We start from the raw sequence: 14,117 nt of genomic DNA, 5'->3' as shown, positions 1-14,117 counted from the left end.
TTTTTATATCATTATCATCCAGTCTATACTAGCAGCAGACGCAGTACGGTAGTCCACGGCTGTAGCTACCTCTGTGTCGGCAGTCGCTCGTCCATCCATAATTGTATACCTACCTGTGGTGTTTTTTTTTTCTATCTTCTTCAAACTAGTAGTTTACTTTAGGAGTCTGCAGTGCTGACAGTGTCCAGCAGGTCCGTCATTATATAATATATACCTGTCCTGCAGTAGTGATATATATATATTTTTTATATCATTATCATCCAGTCTATACTAGCAGCAGACGCAGTACGGTAGTCCACGGCTGTAGCTACCTCTGTGTCGGCAGTCACTCGTCCATCCATAATTGTATACCTACCTGTGGTGTTTTTTTTTTCTATCTTCTTCATACTAGTAGTTTACTTTAGGAGTCTGCAGTGCTGACAGTGTCCAGCAGGTCCGTCATTATATAATATATACCTGTCCTGCAGTAGTGATATATATATATATTTTTTATATCATTATCATCCAGTCTATACTAGCAGCAGACGCAGTACGGTAGTCCACGGCTGTAGCTACCTCTGTGTCGGCAGTCGCTCGTCCATCCATAATTGTATACCTACCTGTGGTGTTTTTTTTTTTTTCTATCTTCTTCATACTAGTAGTTTACTTTAGGAGTCTGCAGTGCTGACAGTGTCCAGCAGGTCCGTCATTATATAATATATACCTGTCCTGCAGTAGTGATATATATATATTTTTTATATCATTATCATCCAGTCTATACTAGCAGCAGACGCAGTACGGTAGTCCACGGCTGTAGCTACCTCTGTGTCGGCAGTCGCTCGTCCATCCATAATTGTATACCTACCTGTGGTGTTTTTTTTTTCTATCTTCTTCAAACTAGTAGTTTACTTTAGGAGTCTGCAGTGCTGACAGTGTCCAGCAGGTCCGTCATTATATAATATATACCTGTCCTGCAGTAGTGATATATATATATTTTTTATATCATTATCATCCAGTCTATACTAGCAGCAGACGCAGTACGGTAGTCCACGGCTGTAGCTACCTCTGTGTCGGCAGTCGCTCGTCCATCCATAATTGTATACCTACCTGTGGTGTTTTTTTTTTCTATCTTCTTCATACTAGTAGTTTACTTTAGGAGTCTGCAGTGCTGACAGTGTCCAGCAGGTCCGTCATTATATAATATATACCTGTCCTGCAGTAGTGATATATATATATTTTTTTTATCATTATCATCCAGTCTATACTAGCAGCAGACGCAGTACGGTAGTCCACGGCTGTAGCTACCTCTGTGTCGGCAGTCGCTCGTCCATCCATAATTGTATACCTACCTGTGGTGTTTTTTTTTTTTCCTATCTTCTTCATACTAGTAGTTTACTTTAGGAGTCTGCAGTGCTGACAGTGTCCAGCAGGTCCGTCATTATATAATATATACCTGTCCTGCAGTAGTGATATATATATATTTTTTATATCATTATCATCCAGTCTATACTAGCAGCAGACGCAGTACGGTAGTCCACGGCTGTAGCTACCTCTGTGTCGGCAGTCGCTCGTCCATCCATAATTGTATACCTACCTGTGGTGTTTTGTTTTTTTCTATCTTCTTCATACTAGTAGTTTACTTTAGGAGTCTGCAGTGCTGACAGTGTCCAGCAGGTCCGTCATTATATAATATATACCTGTCCTGCAGTAGTGATATATATATATTTTTTATATCATTATCATCCAGTCTATACTAGCAGCAGACGCAGTACGGTAGTCCACGGCTGTAGCTACCTCTGTGTCGGCAGTCACTCGTCCATCCATAATTGTATACCTACCTGTGGTGTTTTTTTTTTCTATCTTCTTCATACTAGTAGTTTACTTTAGGAGTCTGCAGTGCTGACAGTGTCCAGCAGGTCCGTCATTATATAATATATACCTGTCCTGCAGTAGTGATATATATATATATTTTTTATATCATTATCATCCAGTCTATACTAGCAGCAGACGCAGTACGGTAGTCCACGGCTGTAGCTACCTCTGTGTCGGCAGTCGCTCGTCCATCCATAATTGTATACCTACCTGTGGTGTTTTGTTTTTTTCTATCTTCTTCATACTAGTAGTTTACTTTAGGAGTCTGCAGTGCTGACAGTGTCCAGCAGGTCCGTCATTATATAATATATACCTGTCCTGCAGTAGTGATATATATATATTTTTTATATCATTATCATCCAGTCTATACTAGCAGCAGACGCAGTACGGTAGTCCACGGCTGTAGCTACCTCTGTGTCGGCAGTCGCTCGTCCATCCATAATTGTATACCTACCTGTGGTGTTTTTTTTTTCCTATCTTCTTCATACTAGTAGTTTACTTTAGGAGTCTGCAGTGCTGACAGTGTCCAGCAGGTCCGTCATTATATAATATATACCTGTCCTGCAGTAGTGATATATATATATATATATTTTATATCATTATCATCCAGTCTATACTAGCAGCAGACGCAGTACGGTAGTCCACGGCTGTAGCTACCTCTGTGTCGGCAGTCGCTCGTCCATCCATAATTGTATACCTACCTGTGGTGTTTTTTTTTTTTCTATCTTCTTCATACTAGTAGTTTACTTTAGGAGTCTGCAGTGCTGACAGTGTCCAGCAGGTCCGTCATTATATAATATATACCTGTCCTGCAGTAGTGATATATATATATATTTTTTATATCATTATCATCCAGTCTATACTAGCAGCAGACGCAGTACGGTAGTCCACGGCTGTAGCTACCTCTGTGTCGGCAGTCGCTCGTCATCCATAAGTATACTAGTATCCATCCATCTCCATTGTTTACCTGAGGTGCCTTTTAGTTGTGCCTATTAAAATATGGAGAACAAAAATGTATAGGTACCAAAAATAGGGAAAGATCAAGATCGACTTCCACCTCGTGCTGAAGCTGCTGCCACTAGTCATGGCCGAGACGATGAAATGCCATCAACGTCGTCTGCCAAGGCCGATGCCCAATGTCATAGTACAGAGCATGTAAAATCCAAAACACCAAATATCAGTAAAAAAAGGACTCAAAAATCTAAAATAAAATTGTCGGAGGAGAAGCGTAAACTTGCCAATATGCCATTTACCACACGGAGTGGCAAGGAACGGATGAGACCCTGGCCTATGTTCATGGCTAGTGGTTCAGCTTCACATGAGGATGGAAGCACTCAGCCTCTCGCTAGAAAAATGAAAAGACTCAAGCTGGCAAAAGCACAGCAAAGAACTGTGCGTTCTTCGAAATCACAAATCCACAAGGAGAGTCCAATTGTGTCGTTTGCGATGCCTGACCTTCCCAACACTGGACGTGAAGAGCATGCGCCTTCCACCATTTGCACGCCCCCTGCAAGTGCTGGAAGGAGCACCCGCAGTCCAGTTCCTGATAGTCAGATTGAAGATGTCAGTGTTGAAGTACACCAGGATGAGGAGGATATGGGTGTTGCTGGCGCTGGGGAGGAAATTGACCAGGAGGATTCTGATGGTGAGGTGGTTTGTTTAAGTCAGGCACCCGGGGAGACACCTGTTGTCCGTGGGAGGAATATGGCCATTGACATGCCTGGTGAAAATACCAAAAAAATCAGCTCTTCGGTGTGGAAGTATTTCAACAGAAATGCGGACAACATTTGTCAAGCCGTGTGTTGCCTTTGTCAAGCTGTAATAAGTAGGGGTAAGGACGTTAACCACCTCGGAACATCCTCCCTTATACGTCACCTGCAGCGCATTCATCATAAGTCAGTGACAAGTTCAAAAACTTTGGGCGACAGCGGAAGCAGTCCACTGACCAGTAAATCCCTTCCTCTTGTAACCAAGCTCACGCAAACCACCCCACCAACTCCCTCAGTGTCAATTTCGTCCTTCCCCAGGAATGCCAATAGTCCTGCAGGCCATGTCACTGGCAATTCTGACGAGTCCTCTCCTGCCTGGGATTCCTCCGATGCATCCTTGCGTGTAACGCCTACTGCTGCTGGCGCTGCTGTTGTTGCTGCTGGGAGTCGATAGTCATCCCAGAGGGGAAGTAGTAAGACCACTTTTACTACTTCCACCAAGCAATTGACTGTCCAACAGTCCTTTGCGAGGAAGATGAAATATCACAGCAGTCATCCTGCTGCAAAGCGGATAACTGAGGCCTTGGCATCCTGGGCGGTGAGAAACGTGGTTCCGGTATCCATCATTACTGCAGAGCCAACTAGAGACTTGTTGGAGGTACTGTGTCCCCGGTACCAAATACCATCTAGGTTCCATTTCTCTAGGCAGGCGATACCGAAAATGTACACAGACCTCAGAAAAAGACTCACCAGTGTCCTAAAAAATGCAGTTGTACCCAATGTCCACTTAACCACGGACATGTGGACAAGTGGAGCAGGGCAGGCTCAGGACTATATGACTGTGACAGCCCACTGGGTAGATGTATGGACTCCCGCCGCAAGAACAGCAGCGGCGGCACCAGTAGCAGCATCTCGCAAACGCCAACTCTTTCCTAGGCAGGCTACGCTTTGTATCACCGCTTTCCAGAATACGCACACAGCTGAAAACCTCTTACGGCAACTGAGGAAGATCATCGCGAAATGGCTTACCCCAATTGGACTCTCCTGTGGATTTGTGGCATCGGACAACGCTGGCAATATTGTGTGTGCATTAAATCTGGGCAAATTCCAGCACGTCCCATGTTTTGCACATACCTTGAATTTGGTGGTGCAGAATTATTTAAAAAACGACAGGGGCGTGCAAGAGATGCTGTCGGTGGCCTGAAGAATTGCGGGACACTTTCGGCGTACAGGCACCACGTACAGAAGACTGGAGCACCACCAAAAACGCCTGAACCTGCCATGCCATCATCTGAAGCAAGAAGTGGTAACGAGGTGGAATTCAACCCTCTATATGCTTCAGAGGTTGGAGGAGCAGCAAAAGGCCATTCAAGCCTATACAACTGAGCACGATATAGGAGGTGGAATGCACCTGTCTCAAGCGCAGTGGAGAATGATTTCAACGTTGTGCAAGGTTCTGCAACCTTTTGAACTTGCCACACGTGAAGTCAGTTCAGACATTGCCAGCCTGAGTCAGGTCATTCCCCTCATCAGGCTTTTGCAGAAGAAGCTGGAGACATTGAAGGAGGAGCTAACACAGAGCGATACCGCTAGGCATGTGGGACTTGTGGATGGAGCCCTTAATTCGCTTAACAAGGATTCACGGGTGGTCAATCTGTTGAAATCAGAGCACTACATTTTGGCCACCGTGCTCGATCCTAGATTTAAAACCTACCTTGGATCTCTCTTTCTGGCAGACACAAGTCTGCAGGGGTTCAAAGAACTGCTGGTGAGAAAATTGTCAAGTCAAGCGGAACGCGACCTGTCAACATCTCCTCCTTTACATTCTCCCGCAACTGGGGGTGCGAGGAAAAGGCTCAGAATTCCGAGCCCACCCGCTGGCGGTGATGCAGGGCAGTCTGGAGCGACTGCTGATGCTGACATCTGGTCCGGACTGAAGGACCTGACAACGATTACGGACATGTCGTCTACTGTCACTGCATATGATTCTCTCCCCATTGAAAGAATGGTGGAGGATTATATGAGTGACCGCATCCAAGTAGGCACGTCAGACAGTCCGTACTTATACTGGCAGGAAAAAGAGGCAATTTGGAGGCCCTTGCACAAACTGGCTTTATTCTACCTAAGTTGCCCTCCCACAAGTGTGTACTCCGAAAGAGTGTTTAGTGCCGCCGCTCACCTTGTCAGCAATCGGCGTACGAGGTTACATCCAGAAAATGTGGAGAAGATGATGTTCATTAAAATTAATTATAATCAATTCCTCCGTGGAGACATTCACCAGCAGCAATTGCCTCCACAAAGTACACAGGGAGCTGAGATGGTGGATTCCAGTGGGGACGAATTGATAATCTGTGAGGAGGGGGATGTACACGGTGATATATCGGAGGATGATGATGAGGTGGACATCTTGCCTCTGTAGAGCCAGTTTGTGCAAGGAGAGATTAATTGCTTCTTTTTTGGTGGGGGTCCAAACCAACCCGTCATTTCAGTCACAGTCGTGTGGCAGACCCTGTCACTGAAATGATGGGTTGGTTAAAGTGTGCATGTCCTGTTTATACAACATAAGGGTGGGTGGGAGGGCCCAAGGACAATTCCATCTTGCACCTCTTTTTTCTTTCATTTTTCTTTGCGTCATGTGCTGTTTGGGGAGTAGTTTTTGGAAGGGCCATCCTGCGTGACACTGCAGTGCCACTCCTAGATGGGCTAGGTGTTTGTGTCGGCCACTTGGGTCGCTTATCTTAGTCACACAGCTACCTCATTGCGCCTCTTTTTTTCTTTGCGTCATGTGCTGTTTGGGGGGTGTTTTTTGGAAGGGCCATCCTGCGTGACACTGCAGTGCCACTCCTAGATGGGCCAGGTGTTTGTGTCGGCCACTTGGGTCGCTTATCTTAGTCACACAGCTACCTCATTGCGCCTCTTTTTTTCTTTGCGTCATGTGCTGTTTGGGGGGTGTTTTTTGGAAGGGCCATCCTGCGTGACACTGCAGTGCCACTCCTAGATGGGCCAGGTGTTTGTGTCGGCCACTTGGGTCGCTTATCTTAGTCACACAGCTACCTCATTGCGCCTCTTTTTTTCTTTGCGTCATGTGCTGTTTGGGGGGTGTTTTTTGGAAGGGCCATCCTGCGTGACACTGCAGTGCCACTCCTAGATGGGCCAGGTGTTTGTGTCGGCCACTAGGGTCGCTTATCTTAGTCACACAGCTACCTCATTGCGCATCTTTTTTTTCTTCTTTGCGTCATGTGCTGTTTGGGGAGTAGTTTTTTGAAGGGCCATCCTGCGTGACACTGCAGTGCCACTCCTAGATGGGCCAGGTGTTTGTGTCGGCCACTAGGGTCGCTTAGCTTAGTCACACAGCTACCTCATTGCGCCTCTTTTTTTCTTTGCGTCATGTGCTGTTTGGGGGGTGTTTTTTGGAAGGGCCATCCTGCGTGACACTGCAGTGCCACTCCCAGATGGGCCAGGTGTTTGTGTCGGCCACTAGGGTCGCTTAGCTTACTCACACAGCTACCTCATTGCGCCTCTTTTTTTTCTTCTTTGCGTCATGTGCTGTTTGGGTAAATAGTTTTTTGAAGGGCCATCCTGCGTGACACTGCAGTGCCACTCCTAGATGGGCCAGGTGTTTGTGTCGGCCACTTGGGTCGCTGAGCTTAGTCATCCAGCGACCTCGGTGCAAATTTTAGGACTAAAAATAATATTGTTAGGTGTGAGGTGTTCAGAATAGACTGAAAATGAGTGGAAATTATGGTTATTGAGGTTAATAATACTTTGGGATGAAAATGACCCCCAAATTCTATGATTTAAGCTGTTTTTTAGGGTTTTTTGAAAAAAACACCCGAATCCAAAACACACCCGAATCCGACAAAAAAAATTCGGTGAGGTTTTGCCAAAACGCGTTCGAACCCAAAACACGGCCGCGGAACCGAACCCAAAACCAAAACACAAAACCCGAAAAATTTCCGGTGCTCATCACTAGTGAGCAGGTCAAATGCCAGAGAGGTTTTCACAGGGCCAGTTGGAAATGTGGTCCTGGTCTCACCTGCACATGCACCGGAATATAATCCTAATGGCCAGGATATTGCTCCTGTGGTGTCTGCTCAGTTCTCACCTCCTAGAGGGACGAAGGTTCGGAATCCAGGATGAGATCCTGGTGTCCATGCAGAGGCGGAACTACCGCCAGTGCAACCAGTGCGTTGCACTGGGGCCCGCCTCTGTCCAGGGGCTCAAAGCATGTAATGAGTCAAACTGACTCATTACATGCCGCTGTGCGTTACGGGCAACCGCTGCCCGCAGCGCCCAGCCGCCCAGAGAGGAGAGGAGCAGCGGTACGGGGGAAGGAGGAGGAGGGAGGCGGAGGAGGGAGCCGCAGCAGCGCTTTGTTACTGGTTGAGGCGCTGCTGCTGCCCCTCTGCTTCACTATAGGCTGTCTTCCGAGAACAGCCTATAGTGAAGCAGAGGGGCAGCACCAGCAGCGCCTCCACCAATAACACAGCGCTGCTGCGGCTCCCTCCTCCTCCTTCTCTCCTGCCCGGGAATCGTGAGTGACCAGAAGCTGCACCGAGGAGCCTGAGCCAGCGGAGAGGGTAAGTATAATTCTTCTTTCTTTCTTTCTTTCTTTCTTTCTTTCTTTCTTTCTTTCTTTCTTTCTTTCTTTCTTTCTTTCTTGGGACTGTCTGCCGCAATGTGTAAAAATGGGGAATCTGCCTGCCGCAATGTGCATCTGCCTGCCGCAATGTGTAAAAAGGGGGAATCTGCCTGCCACAATGTGTAAAAATGGGGAATCTGCTTGCCGCAATGTGTAAAAAGGGGGAATCTGCCTGCCGCAATGTGTAAAAAGGGGGACGCTGTCTGCCGTAATGTGTAACAAGGGCACGCTGTCTGCCGTAATGTGTAACAAGGGCACGCTGTCTGCCGTTATGTGTAAAAAGTGTACGCTGTCTGCCGCTATGTTTAACAAGGGCACGCTATCTGCCGTTATGTGTAAAAAGTGTATGCTGTCTGCCGCTATGTGTAACAAGGGCACGCTGTCTGCCGCTATGTGTAACAAGGGCACGCTGTCTGCCGTTATGTGTAAAAAGGGGACGCTGTCTGCCGTTATGTATAAAAAGTGCACGCTGTCTGCCGTAATGTGTAAAAAGGGGGACGTTGTCTGCCGTAATGTGTAAAAAGGGGACGCTGTCTGCCGTAATGTGTAAAAAGAGGAATCTGTTCGCCGTAAGGTGTAAAATGGTCTCTACCTGGTGTAGTGGTGCTACTGTGCGGCGTAATTTGAATAATGGAGACTACACTGCCCCTGTTTTGCATGCAGGGGTGGGGCTCCGATGCCGTTTCTTGCACACAGTGCTAAAATGTCTAGTTACGGCACTGTTGCTAGGTATCCATTTCTCTGGCCCTGAGCAGGTCCCCCTCACCAGATCCTCTCCAGGGGTGAGGGGTGGACTTGGATGGGATGGGGGGGGGGGGGCAAAGCATTTTGTCGCACCTGGGCCCTCCGCTCACTAGTTCCGCCACTGTGTCCATGCATGCAGTTCTCCGAGACTGGGGAGCAGTCCTTGCAAGGGAAGTATTTCCAGAGGAAAAGGTCAAGCTGGGAAGCTTGTCTGCAATAAGCTTTCTTGAATTAAGAGTTATTTTCAATGAACATATGCTTCGTGATCTGCCTGTGTTAATTCTGTCGGACGACTTGACAGCAGTGGTGTAAGTTAGCCGCTAGGGCCGAACAAGGAGAAAAGCGGCAATGGCAGAAGCCGAAAAGGTTTTCCGCTGGGTGGAAAGATTGGTAAACGCTATATTAGCAGTCTTCGTTCCGGATGGGAACGACGGAGAAATAGATTCCTCTGCAGACGCAATCTCCATCCGGGAGAAATACAGTCGTCATCGAGAAGTTTTCACTGAAGTGACAAGTCTTTGAGGAGTGCCTCAAGTGGACATGTTGGCGTCTCGCCTCAACGAGAGATCTCAGGGATATTGTTCTGGGTCAGGGGACACTCAAGCTATGGCAGTGGATGTCCTCGGGACACCTTGGGTGTTTTCAGTCGGTCTGTGCCCCCTCCGTTTTCACTCTTCGGAAGGTGATAAACGTAAGAAGAACAAAGGTTCAGGCGATTCTCATTGTTCCGGTCTAACAAAGGAGGGCTTGGTATCCAGTTCTTCAAGATTTACTCATAGAAGATCCATGGCCTTTTCCTCTACGTGAGGAACTGTTACAGCAAGATCCGGACGTGTATCAAGACTTACCGTGGCTGCGTTTGACGGCGTGGCGATTGAACGACATATCCTAGCCAGAAAGGGTATTCCCAGTGAAGTCATTTCCACACTTCTTCAGGCTAGAAAAGAAGTAACGGCAAAACCTTACCACCGTGTTTGGAGAAAATATGTGTCTTGGTGTGAATTCAAGAAGGCTACTACGGAAGACTTTCAGCTGGGTCGCTCTTCTCCATTTTTTTCAAGCAGGTGTGGGTGCAGGCCTAAAGTTAGGCTCCTATTAAGTGCGGTTTTAGCCTTATAAATTTTCTTTCAAGAAAGAATTGGCAACCTTTCTGGAAGTTCGGACCTTCGTGAAAGGAGTACTGCACATCCAACCTCCATTTGTGCCCCCGTTGGCACCGTGGGACCTTGACGTGGTGTTGCATTTTCTTGTGTCACACTGATTTGAACCTTTGTAAAAGGTTGTGTTAAAATTTCTCTCTTGGAAAGTGGTCATGCTATTGGCTTTGGCGTCCGCAAGGCGGGTGTCGGAAGTAGCGGCTTTGTCTCACAAGAGCCCTGTTTGATCTTCCATGTGGATAGAGAGGAATTGAGAACTCGGATAATAGTTCTGCCAAAAGTGGTTTTTGGGTTTCGCAGAAATCAGCCTATTTTGATGCCGGTGGTTACTTAGGCATTAGCTGATTCAAAGTCTCTCGCTGTAGTCAGGGCTTTGAATATTTAGGTCGCCAATTTGGCTCGGATTGGGGAAGCAGAGGCTCTGTTTGTCCGGTATGCTACCAGCATGTTTGGGGCGCCTGCGTCTATGCAGTCTGTTACACGCTGGATCTGTGATACGATTCCGCGTGCTCGTTCTGCTGCTGGATTGCCGTTACCGAAGTCGGTGGAGACCCATTCTGCTAGGAAGATGGGCTCTTCTTGGACGAATGCCCGAGGAGTCTCTGCGGTTCAACTTTGCCGAGCGGCTACTTGGTCGGGTTCAAACACTTTTGCTATGCTCTACAAGTTTGAGACCCCGGCTGATGGGGACCTTTTGTTTGCTCAATCGGTGCTGCAGAGTCATCCGCACTCTCCCGCCTGGTCTGGAGCTTTGGTATAAAGCCCATGGTCCTTACGGAGTCCAAATTCTCAATCTGCTTGTTGAGAATGGGAACCACAGAGGACATGGGCATTGCAGGACCGCAATACCGAGGACGCTCGGTACGGACCAGCCCTAGGAGAAGGTAATCCGATTCATAATTATTCAGTAGCCCACTTGTCTGTGAAAATCTCTCAAGACACTCATTATCAGCCACACATTGATCGGCTGTTTATCTGGAACTGTGGACACTCCAATTACATAAATTCTGGACTCTGTGGTTCCCATTCTCAACAAGCAGATTGAGAATTTGCAGCCCATACATCTGATTAACAAGGTGTTGACACATTTAAATTTTGTTCCTATGTTTTTATTGTATTTTATATTTAGACTCCAAATGTCTTAATTAATGTTATTAACAGAATAAATTTTTCTTCTTTTTTTACGTCAGCTCTTATTAATAATTATTCCCCATTAGGCATTGTCAGTTGCTCTTCCACTTTTTGCGCAGCCGTTTCTTCTTTTTATCATTTATTCACTTTAAACACACACACAGTGTTTTACAGCAGCGCAGGTGACAGAACAATTGTACAATCATTTATATTATATTCATTATTTGAGGCGCTATTTAGCAGTTTTGTCTTTCTCTTTTTCCTTACGGAGTCCCCAGCATCCTTTAGGACGTATGAGAAAATAGGATTTTAATACCTACCGGTAAATCCTTTTCTCTTAGTCCGTAGAGGATGCTGGGCACCCGTCTCAGTGCGTACTGTGTCTGCAGTTATTGGTGATGGTTACACTCTTGTGGTGTTTCTGTTCTGTCAGGCTGTTGCTGACGTTGTTCATGCCATGGCGTGCAGTGTCTTATTATTGGTTGTGTTGACACACAGGTTGTGTTACATATTCTCTCAGCATGTGGCTGTGTATTGTTCATGCCGTTGGCTGGTATTCTATTGAATACCACGTTCTGCGGTATGTTCGTGGTGTGAGCTGGTACGACACTCACCGTGTTTAAACAATAAATTCTTTCCTCGAAATGTCCGTCTCCCTGGGCACAGTTTTCTAACATAGGGGCAGATTTATTAAGCCTGGTGAAGTGATAAAGTGGAAGGTGATAAAGCACCAGCCAGTCAGCTCCTAACTGTCATTTTTCAAACCCAGCCTGTGACATGGTAGTTAGGAGCTGATTGGCTGGTACTTTATCACCGTGCATTTTACCACTTCACCAGGCTTAATAAATCTGCCCCTGAGGTCTGGAGGAGGGGCATAGAGGGAGGAGCCAGTTCACACCCATTCAAAGTCTTATAGTGTGCCCATGTCTCCTGCGGATCCCGTCTATACCCCATGGTCCTTACAGAGTCCCCAGCATCCTCTACGGACTAAGAGAAAATGATTTACCGGTATGTATTAAAATCCTATTATTCTTTTATATAGGCTTAATACTGTCATATGCATATTTTATATGTTAAATATCATGCAAAAAAGTATCTATTTAGCAAGACGTCAACCACAGAAATACATATTGGAAATCTCTAGCCATTCTAACACATTCTATACTGTAGCAGGAGATATTTACTTTACCACACGTATATACACTATTTCTCCACAAAGTCAAATGATTTATCATTTATCAATACTTGCCTACTTTTGAAAATGCATTTTAGGGAGATTGTGAGAGCATGGCCCCAAAGAGGATATGTGCTGCCTATATTTTACCATATCCAATATAAAATAGTTCATACAATACAATGCCATAAACAACACTGCAACAACCTACATCTCTTCACAAAATCTCAACTCCGCCTCTGCACAACATCTGGGTCTGTTATTCAGGGTAGTAACTAGGGTGGTGCGACCTGTACAGTCGACCAGGGTGAAAGGCCCAACTTGGGCACCTCCGCGACCACCCACCATTGCCTGGCATTGGTCCCGGCAGCCTGAAGTGGAGCCCCTGCACCCAGAAGACCTCAGCTGTCTGAACTCAGTCACTGCCGGCGTCGGCAGCACCTGTTGACCCTGGCAACAACACACATGTGTTGTTACACATTGTCAGTCAGGAGTGTCATTGTGGGCTGGAGTGGAGACCTGCTACAACGCAATGTTACTGCAATGTGTGAGGAGGAGCAGGAGCTGCTCTTCAAGGAACAGGACATGCAGAGGCCAGGCAAATTACAGTACCTACTGCAGTCAAGTTGGGGGGATTGTGGGAGCACATTATAATATTTACTATCGGGAGGGGAGAGGCACATTATATACTATAGGGAGGGAGGATGCACATTATGATCTACAGTATACTATGGGGGAGCACATTGCATTCTATACTAAGGGAAGGGGGGCACATTACATTCTGTACTATAGGTGAAGGGCACATTACATTCTGTACTATGAGGGTGGTATATTACTGTATATTCAATGCTATAGGGGGGAGGCCCATTACATTCAATACTATGGGTAATATAAGCAGGATTATGCATGTACATTGTACTCCTTGACACCTAGCTGGCTTAGCAAAGAGTAAGATACTGCAATAAGCGGTGTAAGAAAATCTAGCAATTTGGGTTTATTTGATAAAGAAGTTCCTTAAACTTCCAAGTCCAACCCACCACTTTCATCATTAGAGCTGAGGTTGCTCCATGCACTTGTTGTTTTTGTGGCTTCATCATTTGTCTCAGTCCTGTCCAAAAGTTGGGGCTGTGTGACCCTGCAGATGTAGAGTGGCCACGTGGTGCAATACAGAGCTGAGAGTCTGGAAAAGGCAAACCCCCTATCATGCACTATTTTAAAATGATGAACCAGTAGATTATATTTTATCAATACATTTTAACGTCAGCGTCCCTTTGCAGGGGTTAAGTAAATGAAATTGTGCAAATTCATAGACAGATTGTGAAGATTAGTAGATCCAATTCAGACCAGAAACCTTTTTTTTTTTTTTGCTAATGCTCGTAATAAGAAAAATGACTCCTGCCTCATAATCCCTTTCTGCGTTGGCTGCTGGAGAAGGATTGTAATTTGAGAAGCCCAGGCAATTAAAGCATTTTAATTAAATCTGCGGTGAGAGTTTCAGTTTAAATATATTTATGAAAGGATTGGGGGACCGTGAACTATATAATTCTAATATCACAGTGTTCCATCTAAAGTACAATTTTAAAGTTGAAAATGTACATCATTCATGATAAGGGTTTAAATTCATGTACAGAAGTGTGCCATACAAATATTTTGTGGCTTTCCTATTGAAGTACTAGAATTTCTTTATTAAATACAAAAACATTATTCCC

The sequence above is a fragment of the Pseudophryne corroboree genome, chromosome 3 (genome assembly GCF_028390025.1).
Source record: "Pseudophryne corroboree isolate aPseCor3 chromosome 3, aPseCor3.hap2, whole genome shotgun sequence".
NCBI classification, from domain to species: domain Eukaryota; kingdom Metazoa; phylum Chordata; class Amphibia; order Anura; family Myobatrachidae; genus Pseudophryne; species Pseudophryne corroboree.
This window is presented reverse-complemented; position numbering follows the sequence as displayed.